The 21412-nt window shown below is 37.0% G+C and overlaps 1 protein-coding gene and 1 long non-coding RNA gene across 11 annotated transcripts in view; one reads left to right on the top strand and one right to left on the bottom strand.

Annotated features, from left to right (window-relative positions):
• LOC132541301 (uncharacterized) overlaps positions 1–19437 on the bottom strand; it is a 151218-nt gene extending 131781 nt beyond the window's left edge. Inside the window, exons 1-4 of one of the 2 annotated variants that reach the window (XR_009552463.1) lie at positions 19320–19437; positions 15803–15864; positions 3670–3916; positions 2302–2393 (exon numbers count right to left, since the gene is read on the bottom strand). This is a non-coding gene — a long non-coding RNA (uncharacterized LOC132541301). Of the gene's footprint in view, positions 1–2301; positions 2394–3669; positions 3917–15802; positions 15865–16240; positions 16338–19319 lie in introns of those variants that run through there. The other variant, XR_009552462.1, reaches the window with a different exon arrangement.
• MEF2C (myocyte enhancer factor 2C) overlaps positions 16936–21412 on the top strand; it is a 206225-nt gene continuing 201748 nt past the window's right edge. For 3 of the 9 annotated variants that reach the window (XM_060201148.1, XM_007518972.3, XM_060201147.1), the window contains exon 1: positions 16939–17127. The gene's annotated coding sequence lies outside the window, so the exon portion shown is untranslated. Of the gene's footprint in view, positions 17128–21412 lie in introns of all 9 variants that reach the window. The other 6 variants (XM_060201151.1, XM_060201156.1, XM_060201153.1 and 3 more) reach the window with 3 other exon arrangements.

Below are 21412 nucleotides of genomic sequence, written 5' to 3'. Positions count from 1 at the left end.
GAGTAATATTTGGTGATTTGCACTTGGGTTTCTACGTTAGTATTTAATATGAAAATTCTAGATAATGAATCACTCTGTGTTTTTTCTCCCCAAAATCCACACCTAAGAATGTAAGAACATCTCCCTTGAGGAACTGACTCCTTGTACCACTCTGATCAGGTAGCTAATGGAACTACTTTTTATACCTTCGTTTTTTGTCTGATTGGCAGAACCTTAAAATTGAAGATGATTAATTTTGCAAGGGGTTGAAGATGGGGATGACTTTTGGCTGTCTGGTTGTCTTACCTCAGCCTTTATTTATCACCTGCTTTGGTTCTGCTACTTATTTAGTTGTTTTTATTGTGAGATAGAAAACAAAACAAACAAGGGGGGCTGGGTTGTGGTGGCCTGGTTAAATACACATGTTACCATGGACAAGGACCAGAGTTCGAGCCCCTGTTCTCCACTTGCAGGAGGGAAGTGTCACAAGTGGAGAAGCAAATACTGCAAGTGACGTGGCGCTCTGTTCCCTCTCTATCTCTCTCCCCTCCCACTTTTTCTCTCTCTCTGCCCTATCAAATAAAGTAATAAAAAATGGCCTCCAGGAGCAATGGATTCTTCATGCAGGCACCCAGTCCCAGAGTTATGGAGAGTGAGAAAGAAAAAAACAGAGAGACAGGGAGGAAGAGGGAGGGAGAGGAAGAGGGAGAGAGACTGCAAAAGAAACAAAACAAAAATCATTCTGGAAATAAGATCTTCAGGGTGCTGGGTGGTGGGGCATCTGGTTAAGGGCACATTGGAAGGACCTGCTCAAGGATCCTAATTAGCCTAGCTCCCCACCTGCATGCAGGAGGGTTGCTTCACAAGCAGTGAAGCAGGTCTGCAGGTATCTGTCTTTCTCTTTCCCTCTCTATCTTCCTATCCCCTCTCAATTTCTGTGTGCTATCCAAAAAAAAAAAAAAAAAACCTGGAAAAAGTGGCTGCCAGGAGCATTGGTTTTGTAGTGCAGGCACCTAGCCCTAGCCCTAGAGATAACCCTGGAGACAAAAAGAAAAAGATCTAATCACAAGAAAGTGAGTGAGCCCAGCACTATGATGTAATCAATGAGACCAACCTCTTCAGCACATTATGAGATTAAGTCTGTGCCCATTCTTCCTAGTATGTGTAAGAGCCAGAATGGATGTTCAGCAGTGCCAGGTCAACGCTCACATTTGATATCACAAACAGATATCCCATTCATACCTGTTACACACGAATCAGTGAAATTCAACATTCAAAGGGCTGAGAAAGCACTGAAGTCATACCTGCAGATGCAGGTAATATGACATCAAATCAGATCAAATCAGACAGAGGAAACAGTAACTATTTGGAACACCAGGAAATCAGGTAGGGTGTGGTCACCAGCAAATCTCATCATATTTTCTCAAATGCCTCATCCTGGAGTATGAATATAGAAACAGTAAGAAAGGATCCTAGAAGCCTAGTCTCCTAAAGAAAAGCAGATAAGGAGGTCAGTGGCGGTATGCCAATTAGAGAATGCATTATACAATGTTCAAGGACCTGGGTTCAAACCCCTGGTCTGCATCTACAGGGGGGAATTTTGTACAAGTGGTGAAATAGTGCTGCAGGTGTTTCTCTTCCTCTCTCCGTTTCCCTTCCCATTTGATTTCTCTCTGGGTAGAAAAAGACAACTTAAGTTTCTTAGAATATAATTGCAAGACGTATTCATAGGCAGCTTTGATTTGTGCTGTTTACCTTTTTAAACATAGTATTCTGGATGGAAGTAAATAAATAAAAAATTTTAAAGAGGATGATATCCAAAACTATTAAGTTGTAACAGTTCTGAAACTGGCCTCATAGTTATGGTCTCAATGTACTACACCAAGCTGAGTCGAGAATAAACAGTAACATGGGAGTTCAGCACTGTAGCTAGACCACAGATATGACCTAAAAGAGAAGGGAACTCGAACACTCTAAGTATGCTTCCTATGGTTATTGGGTTTTACACAGAAACTAATGGGCTTAGTTGCTAGTGGGAATATCAGTACATTCATCTCAGCCAGCTCAAGTGTGCAGTGAGGAGAAGTGAGGACAGTACCCAATCTGGAGGAATTATATTGGTGCCTAATTCTCTTGTTTATTATTGTTATTGTCATCACCAAATCTTCACCACTCCAGGTCAACATTTTCAGAAAAGAGAGAGAGAGAGAGTAGGAATGACACCATAGTGATGAAGTTTCCCCAGTGCTATGGAGGCCAGACTTGAACTTGGGTTGCATACATGGTAAATTAGCCACCCTACCAAGTTGAGCAGTATCTTACCATCTCACTGCCTGCCTCAGCAGTTCTTATTCCACAATTAATAATTCAATAGTACTTGAGATCTACAGGAACATTTCAGTAGTTTTCTAAATCTGTAAAAAAGAAAGACACTGCCATCCCTTCTTTAAAAAAGGAAAAATGTTTGCAATAACATTTATAACATCTAACAGTATTATGAGTCCATCCTCACACAAATACTTTATGATTGTAAGAAAGGGGATGATTGTGTGGTATATTATATAACCTGAAGGGTCTCTATAGTAAATAGCCTTTAGAGGTATAGAAAAAAGAATGAAAAGTAAGTAATAATTTTCTCAAACAAATTTCTTAAATATACAGAATTAGGTTACAAAAAAGATCTTGACCATATAAGAAACAGTGTCACAAGTAATCAAAAATTACCACAAGACATAAAAGAGGCCTAGGAAGACATCATAGTGGTGGTACACTATGCCTGAGGCTCAGAAAAAAAAATCTAGATTCTATCCTTGAAACCACCATAAATCAGAGATAATCAATGCTCTGATACCCTCACCCACCAGTAAAATAAATAAGAAAGCCCTTTATAAGAAAAAAAAGGACAAGAAATATTCTAAGTTATACTATTGACATAGTCTTGCCCATTAAAAAAGTTTTACAACAATGTCCATGTCCATCGAAGAAGCAACTACAGATGTCAGACCTTCCACCTTCTGCACCCCATAAAGAATTTTGCTCCATATTCCCAGAAGGATAAATAATAGGGAAGTTTATAATGGAGGGGATGGGACAAAGAACTCCAGTGGTAGGAACTTTATGAAATTGTACCACTGTTATCTTATAATCTTGTTAATCATTATTAAACCACTACTAAAAAAAAAAAAAGAGGGAGTCGGGTGGTAGCACAGCGAGTTAAGCGCACGTGGCACAAAGCACAAGGACCGGCATAAGGATCCCAGTTCGAGCCCCTGGCTCCCCACCTGCAGTGGAGTCGTTTCATAAGCGGTGAAGCAGGTCCAAAGGTGTCTTGTCTTTCTCTCCCCCTCTCTGTCTTCCCCTTCTCTCTCCATTTCTCTCTGTCTTATATAACAACGACGACATCAATAACAGCAATAATAACTACAACAATAAAGCAACAAGGGCAACAAAAGGGAAATAAATGAATAAATAAGATATTTTGTAAGAAGATTAACATACAATTCACTGTAAAAAATGTATTTATTTCAGAAAATCAAAATGGATAAACTGGCAAAATCAAAATTAGTATCGATGACAGCAAAAAAGAATGAGGGTTAAGTCTTGGGATCTAATTAACAATAAATGACCTGTTACGTTAAAAACTTTGTATTCCTTTAATAGTGAAATTTTAATAAATGAATAAGGACTTACCTACTTTATCCATTAAAAACGTAAAAAGAATGATTCTAAAAATCAGATGGAAGTGTGACTTTTACAAAGCAGATGTAGGTCATTTCAAACTGACTTCTATGCTTTATTGGCAGGTGTGGGACCTCTTATTTGTGCAATATCACTGTTCGCAGGCCACTGCTGTATTCAGATCAAGAGGGAGAGAAGTCACAGCAATGGAGTCTCCTTCAGGGTGACAGTACCTCCCACGTGGTGGCAAGCCTGCAAGCTGGGACACACACAGGGTAAGGCAGGCATACACCAGACACAGTGCACTGTCACTTCCATCCAGAATCCTGTGTTTTAAAAGTTCAACAGCACTCACCAAAGCTGACTGTGCATAACCTTGCAATTATATTCTAAGGATCCGTAGTTATATCTTCACTCAATGAATATTACAGATAGTTATATAGGCACAAGTGCAGATGCCTTTCTTAATGCAAGGACAGCTCGACAAATTGACCCTGAGAAAGGGTGAGTTTCCGAGGACCAGGTGGTGGCACACCTGGATAAGTGCACATATCATGCACAAGGATTGGGGTGGTGTTCAGGCCCCCACGCCAAATAGCTCCCCAACCATAGGGGAATACTTCATGAGCAGTGAAGCAGGTCTGCAGGTGTCTGTCTTGCTCTCTCCCTCTCTGTCCCCCCTTGCCCTCTCCATTTCTCTGTCTCCTATCAAAGAAAAATAGAAAGGGGGGGGAGGAAAAGCTTCAGGGAGCTGTGGATTCATAGTGCAGGCACCAAAGCCCAGAGATAACCCTGGTGGCACATAAAAACAAAAATAATTTAAAATTAAAATAAAAAAGACAGAAGGTGAGTTTCTGCAACAATAGTAAAATGAATATATAGATACTAGACTTTGAGTGGTAATGTTAGGGCAAGCTGGATGGGAAGTAGGCAAATCCGGTAAAAAGAGAGCTGCTGTGTGATGATAATAGCTGGAAGACAGAACTTAGTAGCGATCATGCTATACCACACGGAGATGTTAAACTGTCAACATGCTGTATGCCTGAACCTCATTGATAATTGCAAATCAATGTTACTTTAATTAAGCATTTAAAAATATATTTCTGGGAGTCTGGCGGTAGCACGGCGTGTAAGCACACGTGGCACTAAGCACAAGGACCAGCGTAAGGATCCCGGTTAGAGCCCCTGGCTCCCCACCAGTAGGGGAGTCGCTTCACAGGCGGTGAAGCAGGTCTGCAGTTGTCTGTCTTTCTCTCCCTCTCTCTGTCTTCCCCTCCTCTCTCCATTTCTCTCTGTCCTATCCAACAACGATATCAATAACAGCAATAATAACTACAACAACAATAAAAAAAAACAAGGGCAACAAAAGGGAAAATAAACAATATATACATATATATATTTCCAGTCTATATGTTGTAAACCTACCTATTCATGAATTTATAAAACTTAAACACATCCCACTAAAAAAAATCTAGGACAAGTGAGTTGTCACAATGTGGCAAGAGCATAAATTCCTACTGAGGAGTTTTTCTAATGCAGCTTACTAAATACCAACAAAGCCAAAATATTTTCCCCAACATATCAGAAATAATATATTTTCTGCTTAGTTCCAAAGGGGAGAAACTAAGAAAATTACTTGAGTAAAACTCAAAATATGTGACAATCTGTCAAGGGATTAAAATAAGATAAGGTAACATAACGAGTGACAATATATGTAGAAAACCCACTGCATCTGATTCATCCACACATACAAAAGCTACTTCTAATGGGTCAGAGTAAACTTTGAGCCAACTGTGCTGGTGACAGGATGGCATCCAGCTAGAACCTAAGCTGTGTGTAATCTAAAACTTGTCGATATTTAAATTTGGGGTGAGTCTTTGAACTTCCATTTGAACATGCTGTAAGAACAAGAGCCTCCTGTTAATTTATCCTTATAAAATGCTTGCCTTGTATGGTCAAGCTATTTTACTGAGGCTTGAATGACTATGACATGTCACTATGTGTAATAGGATGGGGCTGGGTCAATCACAACCACTCTCCAGTCCCACTACTGCTAGTACATGCTTCTCACACAAAAGCAGGGCCTGACTGGGAAGTTTTAGGAGAGGAAGGAGTAGAAGGAGACTGTTTATTTTTAACTTACTATGGAACCCAAATATAATATTTCCCCATACACATACTCTATAGAACTTCCTCTTTAATTTTTTATATCTATTTTATTTATTCCCTTTTGTTGTCCTTGTTTTATTGTTGTAGTTATTATTGATGTCGTCATTGTTGGATAGGACAGAGAGATATGGAGAGAGGAGGGGAAGACAGAGGGGGAGAGAAAGATAGACACCTGCAGACCTGCTTCATAGCCTGTGAATTGACTCCCCTGCAGGTGGGGTCCTGGGGACTTGAACCGCTATCCTTACACTGGTCCTTGTGCTTCGTGCCACGTGCGCTTAACCCGCGCTACCACCCGACTCCCAGAACTTCCTCTTAGTTGAATATTACTACAATTTATTAAAATTGACTAACTCTTTGCATCTTCCATAAATCGGAGAGGTTTTCAAGGAAAAAATTAATTTTGAAATAATTCAAAATTCACAAATCAATACAAACAAATATATTGTACCATGTATCCGTCCCTGAGCTCCTCTTCCTCAGCCCCTAAGGGTTAATGTAAGGGACCAGGTCATGCCAATCTAAGGAGAGAAATGGTGGAAAGCCTCCTACAACAACTTTCAGAGGCAAACCTCCATGGTGAATATGTGCTGAGAAACAGCTCTCTGAGGACAATCTAAGTGTGCTACATGCTGTAAAGACCACCACTAGTTGCTTCTGACCTTTCTCTAGACTAGATTAGGGAAGACACCAACATAAACCAAAAAGACAAATAATTACATAATCGGCTGACGATCCAGATTCTTGGGGTAGTGGGCCAAAAATTGCTATATAAAAATACCCCAATAAACGTGCTAGGTGTCCCACTCCCTGAATGGTTCCAAAGTTCCTTTCCTGAGTGTTTCATTTCCCTCCCCTCCTTGGGGCCATGGTAGAGCTGGACTCTAGAGGTTAATATTCTTGCATAACTGTAATCTCAGAAGTAGGAAACTGATAATGGTACATCCCATTAATATATGAACTCTTTTGCATATGTCTACAACTTCAAACAACGTAGTCACATGTGTCCTTTTGAGTTACCATAACTTAACTATACTATCAATGAAAGGTTTTCCAATCCTACCCTTTATGGTCAGATCAACTCCTTCTTCCAACTACAACCGAACTGACGCTATTTGTCTGCCATATTTTTTTTCAACCTTAAGACTGTGAAATTTAACTGCTCCTGAGTTAACTTTTTCATATCAGATAGAAAGGGTAGGAGAGAGACAGAAAGACAGGCCGAACAACACTCCACTGTCTGTGGTGCTTCCCTTTATGTCATCCATGGTGTTCCCATGTGGTGCTGGGGTAAGGAGTCTGTGATGCATGGTAAGGATTATGTCGAAGCAGAGGAGTTATCACCCCACCTTTATTCTCTGTCGCAACAATTGTGCTATTTTGTGAATTTATCATGAAGAAAGCAACACCATACTATTCAAAAGTATATTTTTTCCACATACACATAATTTCCTTGTTAGATAATATGCTCAAGTAAAGATTACTAAGATATAGGCTCCTGGGAATATTCTTAGAATGGGCTTCTTAGTTTCCTTCTACCCCAAGGTCCCTACTTTCTTCTGTTCTATTCTGACCTTATGGTTCTTGTTTACTAAACATGTTATCCTGCTGTATATCTTATTGCATTTAAGTGACCAAGTTCTAGATGCTACTATGATTCCCTCCTGATTTCCCTGGGCAGATGACCTCCTCAATGCTTCCTGGAACCTCACTTCTCCAGAATCGTACCTGATGAGGGAAAGATAGGAACAGGCTGGGGTATGGATCCACCTGCCAATGCCCCTATCCAGCAAAGAAGCAACTACACCCTTCTACACCCCCAAAAAACTTTTGATCCATAGTCCCAGAGGGATAAAGAATAAGGAAGTTTCCGATGAAGGGGATGGGACACAAAACTCTGGTGGTGGGAACTGTATGGAATTATACCCCTATTATCTTACAGTCTTTTAGATAAATATTAAATCACTAAAAAAACATTTTAGAAAGTCATGGTACTACTCCAAAGAAATTCCTAGATACATAACACTCACACACGTCAACTCAAACATTTCTTATTTTGTTTCAATGACTTAATTTCATATTAAACTGTTGTCTAGATTAATAAGATATGGCTGAGTTTTTCTTCAAAATAATTGGAGAATGGTCAGGAAGATAGTTTATCTGGGATAGTTTAGCTGGGTAACATGCCTTACCATGGGTTGAGTTCTGGCAACACATGGGAGCATCATGAATGGTACCAAGAGGATAGTGAAATGAGGTATTGTATTGCATTGTATTGTACTGTATTGTATTGTATTGTATTGTATCTCCCTCTCTGTATTTGTTTCCCAGTTCCTCTCTTTTTCTCTTCCTCTTCCTCCTCTCTATCTGAAATTAAAAAATAATAATAATAAAAGAAAACTTCGGCCTGGGAGCAGTGAAATTGTGTATGAGAGCTTCCAGTGCCACAAAACTAAACAATGACCAAAAAAGAAAGATGGCCAGGCAAAAAGCTCACTAGGATAGTGTATTCTTTTCATGTGTGATGTCCATATTCAAGCCCAGCAGACACATCATTGGGGGAAGCTTTGATGCTGTGGTCTCTCTGTGTCTCTTACTCTCTCCCTCTTCTGTCTCTATCTTTATTTGTAGAGTTTTCTATTTTATTCATTTATTTATTTTGGATAGAGACAGGGATAAATTGGTCAACAGAGAGGGAAAGACAGAGATTTCCTGGAGAACTGCTTCGCTGATTGTAAAGCTTTCCTACTGTAGGTGGGTACCAAGGTCTTGAACCTGTATCTTAGTGTACTGTACTGTGTATGTTCAACCAGGTGCATCACCACACAGCCACTGTTTTTATCTTTAAATGGAAAGGAAGAAAATGAATAATGAACAGAAGGAGAGAGGAAGAGGAAAAGGAAAGAGAGAAAGAGAGGTAGCAAGTAATAGAGAAACGTCCAGTTCTAGTCATGGTAAACCAAAATGTAACAGCAAACCATAACAAAAGGACTTTTCAAAGTTAACCCAATTACCAAATAATGTGATGATAACATTAACTATCCATTGTCGTTTTGAACCCTAAGACAGCAGGAACCTCACATCTCCACTATAGAACCCCTACTTCCCCCAGTCCTGGAACCCTTGGACAGGGCCCACTTTCCCGTATGCGCCTCCCAATCCAAACCAAATAATATTGCATCCGCCGATCACAACCTAACCAACGCAACGATTGCCACCTCAACATGCTTCACCTCAGACTGCGTCCAGAGACTTCACGTGTGGAATGACAACCCTTCAGCTTCATTACTCGGGTGAGACCTTTCCTTTTATAGTACACTCTAATTTCATCTCAGGTGGTTCACTTTCTAACAAAGTCCCATAACCTAGATATACACCAGTTTCTGTGAGAGAGAGCTTATGTGCACACGTATCCATAAACTACTGCAAAATATATACCTGAAAGCAGAAGTACATTAGAGTTTGCAGTGAGTACCTCCCTAACACTTCCTCTCCACTATTCCAAGCTTGGGATCCATGATTGCTCAACAAATTGTTTGGCTTCATATGTTAACTCTCTTTTCAATCACCAGGTTCCAGATGCCACCAGGATGCTGGCCAGGCTTCCCTGGATTGAAGACGCCACCAATGTGTCCTGGAGCTCAGCTTCCCCAGAGCCCCATCCTACTAGGGAAAGAGAAGGCAGACTGGGAGTATGGACCGACCAGTCAACGCCCATGTTCAGCAGGGAAGCAATTACAGAAGCCAGACCTTCTACCTTCTGCAACCCTCAATGACCCTGGGTCCATGCTCCCAGAGGGCTAGAGAATGGGAAAGCTATCAGGGGAGGGGGTGGGTTATGGAGATTGGGTGGTGGGAATTGTGTGGAGTTGTACCCCTCCTACCTTATGTTTTTGTTCATTAATCCTTTCTTGAATAAAAAATTTAAAAAAGAAAAACCAAAATGTAGTACATGCACCCTCTTTCCAAAATATCCATCAGCATAATAACCATGAAAAAACCCTGAAAAAATTAAATGAAACACTGATTTTTTTTTCCAGGCATAACACATCAAACAACAGAGGATATGTATCCCTGAGAAAGGAGAAACATTATCCCTGAGAGAGAAGCGAAGGATATAAATTCAATGACTGTCCAGGTAACTATCTTGACGGTTTACCAGCACTGAAAAGATAAAGGAAAGTCACAAGGCAGCAAATTTTATGAATTGAGGAAATAGTGCAAAGTGTAGGGGGAAAGTGGTTAGGAGAGGCAAAATAGCTAACCTGGATAGCTGCTTATTTTGTCATGCATACAGCTCACGTTCAAGTTAAGTCCTCACTGCACTGGAAAAAGCTTCAGTGCTGTAGTAGCCTTCCCTCTCTCCTTTTCTCTCTCTCATCTTAAAAATTCAGTCATCCCAGAGCAGTGAAGCCATGACCATGACATAAAAATAGAGGGTGTCAGAGAGGGAGCTCGATGAGGAGGGAGAGAAGAGAAATGTTGCTAGAATTAGAAACATCTCCTGAAATCTGTATGGAGTTCCCATGCAGAATTTAGCAGAGCACTGATAAGGGCAAATGTGTAAGAGAACTACCCGAAGCTGAGGGGGAAAACTTCCAAAATAATTACAGAGGGAGCTGTGCCTGATACTTACACAGAACTGGGAGCAGACCTTTTCCCAGCAGTCAGAATGGAAAAATCTCATAATCCATATACAATTAGGTAGAATCTCAGTAGTGGGAAATAATTCACCCTAGACTCTACACTGCTCGGGTCTCACCTAATTAATATTTTAATTCCTAAAAACTGAAAGAAAAAAAGTGTGTGAGAGAGAGAGAGCTAAATGGATCTAACTATAGATCAGACTGATAGAATAATCATACAAAAAGGAAAACCACGTGATTTAAAACTGTGGTAATTTGTGTGTCCTTGTGAAGGGGCTGTGCAGTGGATATGTATTTCCTTATCAGTGGTGATCATCTTGGCATTATTCTGACATTATCGTTTAGCATAAAATAAATATCTTTGCAGATTAGAACTCTTGGTTCAGGAGAACAGAAATTCAGATATAAGATCGATGTGATTAAATTTACCACTATTAGTCTGACAATGAACTCCTATATGTTATCTTAAAAACAAGAAAACATACATACACACACAAAAAAGAAAACACTTCTTAGCACTTTCCTCTGGAAATAGCTAGAAACAAGATGGCCCAAGACATCAGTTATGAGTTCCCCTAATTACAAGATTGCGACTTCTAAAAGTTATTTCCAAAACAAAACAAATAAGCAGATAAACAAAACACTAGAATTTCATGGAAAATTGTCTGTCTCTAGGTTTGAAAAAGAAAATATTCGGAATGAACTAACACATTTTATCACACCAGTAATCATAGAAGTTTTCACTTCACAGAACGTGAAGCAGGTCTGCAGGTGTCTATCTTTCTCTCCCCCCACCCCCATCTTCCCCTCCTCTCTCCATTTCTCTCTGTCCTATCCAACAACAATGACATCAGTAACAACGACAATAATAACCACAACAATGGTAAAAACAACCAGGGTAACAAAAGGGAAATAAATGGCTTCCAGGAGCAGTGGATTCGTGGTGCAAGCACTGAGCCCCGGCAATTACCCTGGAGGCAAAAAAAAAAAAAAAGACATGGGATAGAGGAGCCTATTAAATCCACAGGAACGCATCAACAAACAAAAATGGAAAGTTCTTCAGCATGAATAATCCTGTATCAATAACTAAAGAAGGGAAGCCTATGGTCAAAAATTTAGAAAAGAAATATTAAACAACTCAAGGTATGAAAATCATTTATATATTTCTTCAAAAAGTATCAAGTAACCATAAAAATGTATGGGTCAGGGCCAACATCCATGTCCATCAGAGAAGCCATTACAGAAGCCACATATTCCTTCTGCAGCCCAGAGAAAATTTTAGTTCATAACTCCTAGCAGTGGGAAATGTTAGGGAATGATAACCAGAGAGCTTTAAACCACAATTCCCCAGGACCTGGAACATCTGTGACTAGGAATCTTTATTTTTATCCCATCACTGGAAAGGAAGAGAATCTGGAAACCACCAGTGGAAGTCAGGTGTTTCTCTTATCTGGGAGTGAAAAAAAAAAAGTACACCTAGGGAGCCAGGCGGTGGTAACACACCGGGTTAAAGTGTGCACGGCATGAAGCCCAGGGACTGGAATAAGGATCAGGATTGAATCCCCGACTCTCCACCTGCTGGATGAATGGGGAGTTGGGTCCATTTCACAAGAGGTGATTCAGGTATCTATCTTTCTCTCCCCCTCTCTGTTTTCCCCTTCTTTCTCGATTTCTGTCCTATCCAACAACAACAGCAATAACAACAACAACAACAACAACAAAGACAACACAAAGGCAACAGAATGGAGAAAATGGTCTCTAGGAGCCCCAGCAATAACCCTGAAGGCAAAAAAAAAAAAAAGTACACCTGGAGGAAAGAGGACCAAAAAAAGAACACCTGGAAGTAATAATAGGTATAGGTTTGGCTTAGAAAGGAGGTGAAGACTGAGCCATAGAAATGAATAAAAATGGCCAATAAATAAATAAATACATACATTTCTACAATCTTGGGAGAACTCTGGTAGTTTCCATTAGAGGGCAATAGGGACACAGAACTCTGGTGGTGGGAATGGTGTTGAATTATACACCTATCATCTTAAAAATTGTAAATTACTATTAAATCACTAAAAATAAAAATTAAGAAGTATGAGTTGATTAGGAATATTTTAATATTAATTGTACTTATTTTATCATAATTTGAAAATATTGACTTTTTTTTCAGTGAAGAAAAAGTGCTAATTCCTTAAAGATAACTAAACTAGTTGAAATAATATCATCTCATAAATTGGCTCGTGAGTGATTTGGAATGGCTGTAGGTAGTGGCAATGGGAGATGATGAATTAAGAACCTATCAGATGGCAGTTGCTGATGGTAGGTGTAGTTGGATGGAATGTCATTACTTTTCTTTCCACTTCTTCATATGTTTGGAATTTCTATGACTGATGCACATGGTAAATGAATTTTTAAATGGGTAAATACCCTAGATTTAGTTAAGTGTTTGTTAGTGACTTAAGTCATAGTTTATACTTCTAAATGAAAACAGTTTCTCAGGTAAGGGAATATCAGAGATGACGAATTTCCAAGGACACTGAAGACCCTGGCTTGTAGGAAACTTATTATGGAGGCCGGGCTATCTCCACACTTCTAAACGATGGTAAGCTTCTAAACAGGGGCAGATCCTTCTTTGAAAATGGGCCTATCACTTATGGATAGGTATGAAGACACCAAAAGGTATCAGAGAAGAAAAAAAAAACAGGGTCTATAAATGTAAGTGCTGTCCTTGCTGTTCTCCAGTGAACTGAAACTTATTGAAGTCCAGTACCAGCTTTTTAGTAACATCCTTGCCGTTCAACTTGGCAGTTTTCACCTCTCTTTTTTGTCTGTTATTCTCAGATCCCTTTTTTGACTCAGACTTTTGTTCTATGTGTCTTTGGTTTGAGATAAAGAAGAGAGATTTTGGAAGTTGTCTGAAAGTTCCTTCAAGTCAAAAATTCATTAGAAAAGTATGCTTTATAGGGGCCAGGTGGTGGCACACCTGGTTGAGCGCGCATATTACAATGCACAAGGACCTGGGTTTGAGCCCCTGGCCCCCATCTGCAGGGGGAAAGCTTCATGAGTGGTGAAGCAGGGCTGCAGGTGTCGGTCTCTCTCCCTCTCTATCGCCCCCTTCCCTCTTGATTTCTGGCTGTCTCTGTCCAATAAGTAAAAATAATAAAAAAGAAAAGTATGCTTTATTAAGAATCTAGATGCTTTGAATTAGGTGAAAGACTCCAAGTAACTTGCCAAAGTTCTGAAAAGGGGCACCGCCTGTCTCTTCCTAATGTATCTCAATCTTACCTATCAAACCTAGTTCAGTGAACAGAGTTCCTAGGACTAGTGGTATAACTGCCATTTAGAAAGATTCTTCATGAGTTCTAGTTAAATATTTTTTTTTGCCTTCAGGGTTATTGCTGGGGCTCAGTGCCTATACTACACTATGAATCCACTGCTCCTGGAAGCCATTTTTCCCATTTTTGTTGGGCTTGTAGTTGTTATTGTTGTCATAGCTATTGTTGTTATTGGATAAGACAGAGAGAAATCGAGAGAGGAGGGGAAGACAGAGAGGGGGAGAGAAAGACATCTGCAGACCTGCTTCACCGATTGTGAAGCGACCCCCCTGCAGGTGAGGAGCTGGGGGCTCCAACTGGGATCTTTACACCGGCCTTTGCACTTTGTGCCATATGCGTTTAACCCACTGCACTACCACCCAACCCCTCTAGGTAAATATTCTATAAATAACCAATATCACCATATATTCAATTTCTTCAATAAGAAATGTAATAATTGAGCTGAGTATGGTGTATTGCACCAAGGTAAAAAGCTTTGTGAAATGAAGGGAAAACAGGGGACAGGGGATAATTTGGAGTCCTGATGCATGTCATGTTTTGCAGACACCTATCATGGGAAAATGAGAAATTGTACCCATGTGTCAAACATGTACTACAAGCCATTAGCTCCCCAATGAAATGGTAATAAGAAAAAATATATAATTCAATTATTTAACTCAGTGATAGTAGCGATGCGGTTGTTTACTGATTTTTTTTAAATCATGGACATTTGAAATTTTTAGTAATTATTCTGTATATAATGTCACCATGTATCTAATATAGTATGAGTAATATATTAAATGAGGACATATTATAAAATTTATAACATTACAGATGTCTAATTATGCTAAGGATTGTTTTCACTATTGCCCAAAAAGACCATGTGAACAGATTTAAAAATTCATATTTGAGAAGCATCATCAGAGTAGGGGAATTAGGCTAGTGCACATTTTTGTAGGATAGTTGCATTTGAGAAATCATTTGCAAATATGTACTACAGAAACTGAAACAGAACTTTTCAAAGTATTCACCAGTTAGAATTTACATGAGGTTTTTTTTTCTTTTCAATGCAGTCACACTCATAATGATCATTTAAGAAGCAGTAACCCCACTCTAATAAAACGATGTTATGATATCTTCTATAAACAATATTAAGAACATTCATCCCTGAGAAAACATTATAAGAAATTTCTGTTGCAATAATAATTCAAAGATTAAAATAAATGTGAAAATTAATATTGAATTAAATGAACCAAAGATTAGAAATTCATTGTCCAAATATGAAAAGTTTAGATTAAAAAATAAAATATTTCAAATAATTGAAAAGTGGTTCTTTTGCTAGAACAGTGTGTTGTTTAGAACCTAAATTCCCACAATATATATATATATCTTTTAATTAATTAGAACTTAAAGAAGACATATATTAGCTTGAGTAGGTCCAGAAAAAGATTATGTCAATCTTCTAATCCCTTCCTTTAGCAGATTTTTACATCTTGGAAACCAGTGGCTCTTTAAAGATTATTTATAGTATTTAAATATGTAATCTCTCTTTGATCACTTGCTGGATCCCTAAGTAAATCTAAAACCAAATAAGTTGCTGTAAATGATTACCAATAAAATATTGTTTTCCAACCAACTTTTTTTTCTTAATTTTTTTTTAATTTCAAAGGTTTACTGCAATTAGGAAACTACCTTTGGCTCAAAGCCTTTGAAACTTTGTTTCTCAGACACTAATGGGTCTTGGAAAAGTTTGAAACTCAGTTCATTAGGACTTTGAGTAGTTGCTTTGTACCTAAGAATGAGAACTGATGGAGGAGTCATACTAAACACATAATTTTATGAAATATGATGAAAACATAAGGGTTTTGTTATGACGCACACAACAATCAAGAACTTGCTTCTATTTTAGCAAGCTCCTAAAAAGTGCCTCCTGTATAATTATTAAATAAAAACACTCACTTATTCAGTACTCAGCTAGCTTTTAAACTCTGAATAAGAGAAGTACACTGTGAGAGAGGTACTTACATGGTTTCCTTGGATACCGGATGATGCCATTCAGGTCTATGTCTTTATCTCAAAGTGGTGCCCTGCAGAGAAATGAGGCTTGGTGAGTGACTGTTTATACATAGTAAGTAAATAGGAACTTTGTTTATTTCACAAAGAATTTTTTATTTTGACCCAGATTTCTTTTTTTTCATCATACCCAATCCTTGTAAACAGCAATAATGTGATGGAATGGGTACTTTGTACAACTCCTTTTAATATCTCTTAGGAAGTCACAATTATTAGTACAGAAACTCAGAATGCTTCAGCTAAGCACATTACTCTTGGGTTTACTTTATGTATCTTGATTACAGTATTTCTGTCAGACATAGCGATATGAACAGTACCTTCTCTATTTTTCCAAAACCATTGATAAAGACACTAAAACAAGGTATTCCTATAAAAGCTGAATTCCCTTACCTTGGTTAAAAAGTTGAGAGCTCTAGTCTTACTCAGCTTCTGAAATCAAGGGTTTCCAGAGACATTAGCTACCATTTTTAATGTAGTGAGGTCCTAGATTCCCAATAGTTTGTGCTATGATGATAGGATTTTGACATTCAGCCTCTTAGAATTACATGCCTTCTAATTTTAGTAGTATGATTAAGCTTTCCTATGTGATAAGTTTTAACCTTCTAATATTTCTTTGGATCAAGTTGAACAAATGAGCTACAGCAAAGAATGGCAACTAACTTTAATGTTTAACAGAATTTAATAACCTGAAATGAAGTGTGTGCTATGTTTCCATTAAAAAGTTTCCAGCCACAATTAATTGAACAAAAACTTGTCTTGTTCCAAAATTATTCTTGGAAATGCAATTTTAAAGTCTGTGTGGAATGGAGAAGCCTACTTTTCTACCATATGAAAGCAATTTCATTTTTTAGGAATAGTTTTTGGGTAGACTTCCGATTTGATACTTTCCATTTGAACTAACAGTTTAGGGACTTGGGAGGAGGGGAAGGAAAGGAAGAAATTCTGTGTTCTTTTGCCAGCACTGACAAAGGTCTAGTTGTCAGTGATACCTTTACAGCTAAATTTACTCCAGAGTGACAGGAACAGGTGCACCTTAGCTTGCCAGACACTTGTGCATAGGGATCACGCATCTCACGGCTTGACGATCAAGGGGGGAAAGGCTGGGTCTTCATAGAAAAGGAGAGGAGACAAGAGCAGCCCAAACTGGGGGGTTTCTCTTCAAAGCCAGCTGGTCTGGCTTTATTCTACAGGAATTTTTTTACCTGTCAGAGTTCGGACAGCAAAGCCCTCAGCAGGTGCTGACGGGTACAACTTCCTGGAGAAGCAGAAAGGCACTGGTGAGTTTCAATGTCCAATATATAAGTTTTTATTTCTAAAAGTTGATTTTGTTATTTTGGGAGAGGCACTGCTGAGGTAGCTATAATCAGAAAGCTGATGGGACCATTGGAATCAGAGCCAACACTGGGTTTGTCTGGTATAAAAGGGAGAGCTGAAACCCTATAATGATATTTTAGATTTAAAAAATGTTTTAAAGAAGAGACTTTAGTTTTAATGTTGCTATCTTTCATTGTAATTTCCAGTATTTGAAATATGATGAATAAATTACCTGTATACTATTAGACTATTTAAATAAACATTCCAAAATAATTAGTCTCTTTTTAATCTAATTCCTTCACAATTTAGTCAGAATAAAATGTTGTTTCCCAATTATATGATACATGCTCTTTTCAGTACTGCCTGTGCTAGTCTTTTTGATGAGTACATATTACAGAGATATGATGAGAACATGAAATTAATTTTATTTTAATACATTTTAAGATATGTATTGCACAAAATATTTAGTAATAAAAAGTGGTAACATTTGCTCATTACATTGCAAAGAGTTTCTCATTAAAAGAAAATCTTTGAAATAACCGAGATAGTACTAAAGCATGTTTACGTCACTGACTTCCAAAATTAGTATATTTATATATTTAGTATTTTTATTCTGTGAATTCAAAAGTTTAGGCAACAATATTTTTTGGAGTAAGATTTTAATTAATGCAAAACATGGAAAAGTGAGACCACATGTTAGGACATATTTTTAAAAAATTACTCTATTTCAAGGACTCATTCTTTTAACTATGCTTCACAACATTTCTCTACAAATTGTTGTATTATAGCAAATTGAAAACATTTATTTAACTAAGGAGCCTCAAAGTTAGAGACTATACATAGTAAACATATGAAACCATTTTAATAACCAAATTTCATATTCACAAGCAACATAGGCTAATGAATATAAGAAATACACAGCACACATTGATCAAAAATGTTATAAATTATTATGCATAGAATCAAATTTCTGGGCTGTGGGGGGTAGAACTGGTGCTTAAGAAAAGTAAGGTTCCTAAGAATATAAATCACTATGGGGCAAATGTTTTACTCTGATTACTCCATAAATAAATTTTAATCTACATTTCTAATACATGGTTATATTGTGGGGAAAAAAATAAGGTCTGACTTTATAAATGACCACTGCTGAAAATCATTTCAAAGCAATGACATAAGGACACAACTCTAAAGGAATAATAGCCTGTAGACTGACTTAATAATTGTTTACAATTATGAAGTATTTGTGACTTTAAAAATTATCAATAGTAATCTACCCAAAACCAAATACCTTCAAACTATAGTCTTATCTACATTAATAAACCCATGTTAAAAAGTTAATCCCCAGTTTAAAATATTACATATAAACCATGCTTCAGAGAATTAAAGCATATTTTAATTTTAGAAAAGTAAAATATCATGGTTTCAACTGTTATTTTCATATTATATTTTTCATGCTTCATGATATTAATTCTGGCTGCTAAACTTTTTAGATAATCACATGTGCTTCTTAAATAATGAGTAAGCATCCCATGCATTTTATCTCGTCTGTTAACTATTATATCCCTAAGTAATAAAAACTCACTTACAAGAGATTACTACAGACAAATTGAATGTATACTCAAGTCAATTTCAAGATTGTATTTGTTATTTTTATGTGCATTACTACAGACTGAGTATATCATTTGTTATTAACATTAAACATAAACAATATACAGACATCTAAACTATATTTGTGATTATTGTGAATAATTTAAATGTAACTGAACTTGCTAGAAATAATGCTACCTATATGTAAAATATTTATAAATAACTGAAATTTATCACTTTAACCATGTTCTGAGATGTGGACTTATCTAAATTTCTATGATTTTTAAGCAAAGTTTGAATTATTAGTTAGACATAGCTGCATGTTTAATCTTTTTTACTAAACCTTTAACTTTCATGTTTCGAAAATATCTACTTCTTCTTCAACCTATGGAAATTGTTCCTTTTTAATAAGTCCTAGCCAGAAATTATGGATAAATTATCATTTTTACATATGATCTTAAAGTTCAATCTTAAGCCATGAATTGTAAACATTATTTACAACGTCTTCATATCTGAAGGACAGAAAATAGTAATTATTCTCCTGTTTTTTAAAGGAGATTTTGTTTACCTTATATAACTGTGGGGTAAATATCAATTCTTCCAACAACTCACTTTAGTCAATTATAGTGTGAAAGCCAATTAACTTGAGTTTAAGGTCAATGAAGTTTCCATCTAACATGATTTGCTTGTAGGTATTTAAAGAAACAAAAATATTTTGGCAGCTGTATGTGTGTCTTCTCATTGACCAACCACCTGACTGACAGCTGTCAACTGTCTGTAGGCCAAATGTAACTCAGTAAAGATAAAAATTACACATTACTCATCCCTGTTGGAAACACCTAGAGCCAGCAGGCTTTCAAAAAGGCATAACTGGATGGCAGACATAAAGAAGCAAAGGTGGAATTATTTCGATTTCCTAACTTTCATCTTTATAATTGGTTTATGTTCTTTTCTTTTTCTTAGTTTTCTTGCTTCTTCTCTCTGTGTTCCTATCTCACACTTTAAATAGTTAGTTTCTACACCCTATAATGACCCTGGGTCCATGTTCCCTGAGGGGAAAAAGAATAGGAAAGCTTTCAAGGGAGGGGATGGGATACAGGCCTCCTCTGGTGGTGGAAATTGTGTGGAATTGTACCCCTCTTATCCCATGGTCTTGTCAATAATTTTTATTTTGTAAATAAATTAATAACAATTAAAAAGTTGGTTTCTTTCAAAGAACTTGAGGGGTATGGAACTAATGAGTGCCAATGCAAGTGTTTGGCTGTAAAGTAGTGAAGCCCATATTTACGTTATTCAAATCTATTTTTTTAAGTCATGAAATATTTGAGTCATGCAAAAGTATCATTAATGTTCTAAGTAGTTGTTTAGAAAGATGAAACAGAGCCACAAAAATTAAATTTACTCAAGGTTATCACAAAGTAAGGATGTAGTTGCAGACTTGCATCTGCCTCTCAACTTGGTAAGTAATGATTATTTAATATAGTGGTGGTTCTCTGTTCTCTTGCACATTCAATACTGCTGAGCGGCCTTGCCAGACCATCCACTAGACTTTCAACATGTTTACTATCAGGTTGTATGTTAAAAAAAAAAAAAAAGGGAAATTCATATGAATGACCTTCTTTTCAGCAACTGTTTTTACATACCAAAACTTAACTCCTTACTAAAAGAAACCTTTTTTAATCAGGACATTAAAATTTAGTTTTAGATAAAAGCAGAAACATATTAAAATATATCAGGGATAAGTTACTTTATAAATTAGCTTTACTATTTAAAGTGATTTCCAAACTTAAAATATTAATGATGTATATAAATTAGCAGAAGTTTTTTTAAGTGATTATTGGCAATATCTATTTACAAGAAATCAAAAATCCAAGTTGAAATTTTGTCAGTACTAGAGGATAATTAAAAATACTAACTATACAAAAGTACAAGCATATGTATAGTACTCAAGATTGAGCATAATAAACACTATAGGTACCTGACTCAACAGACAAGTGTCGGGTGTGTGTGTGTGTGTGTGTGTGTGTGTGTGTGTGTGTGTGTGTGTGAATTATTTAACCTCTGCACCTAGAGGCCTCATTAGTTAATGTTTCCTAACAGCTCAGAAATTCTAGGATTCCATAATCCATTATTAATAAAACTATCTGAGATTTATTCAAATACTTATTAATAAATAGCTTATATTGCCAAAATACAATTTGGCAAGAATGTACAGCATACTAATTAATTCAAACTCATGAAAATATATTCAAATTAAATACTTAATTCTCTTCTGATCATTCAGAAAATAAATTGTTTAGGTAGAAATCTACCACATTGAGAATATAAAATAATTTATTTTAGCCCCTAAGCAGCTTTGAATTAGTACTTGTCATTAGATCTGTTTGCTTTGAAATCCAGACATGTAGGTGATTAATTAAAAGGGGGTAAGGCTTAAAGCTGGAGGAAATTACAAGCAGGGCTTCCTTTCAAGAAAATTATCTAATATAATATCCAATAATTCTTTGACTACCACTTAGCAACAAAGTTATATGTAAATTTATAAATGTTATTTACTTATTCCATGACAGTTAGTCCAAATCAATGCTAGTCATTAATCAGCAAACCATTTGACAGTATGCATTAACAGTATTCAAAACAACTGGAAACAAAATAACCAGT

The sequence above is a fragment of the Erinaceus europaeus genome, chromosome 11, assembly GCF_950295315.1.
Source record: "Erinaceus europaeus chromosome 11, mEriEur2.1, whole genome shotgun sequence".
NCBI classification, from domain to species: Eukaryota; Metazoa; Chordata; class Mammalia; order Eulipotyphla; family Erinaceidae; genus Erinaceus; species Erinaceus europaeus.
Note: the sequence above shows the minus strand (reverse complement) of the source record. Positions and strands in the feature narration are given on the sequence as shown.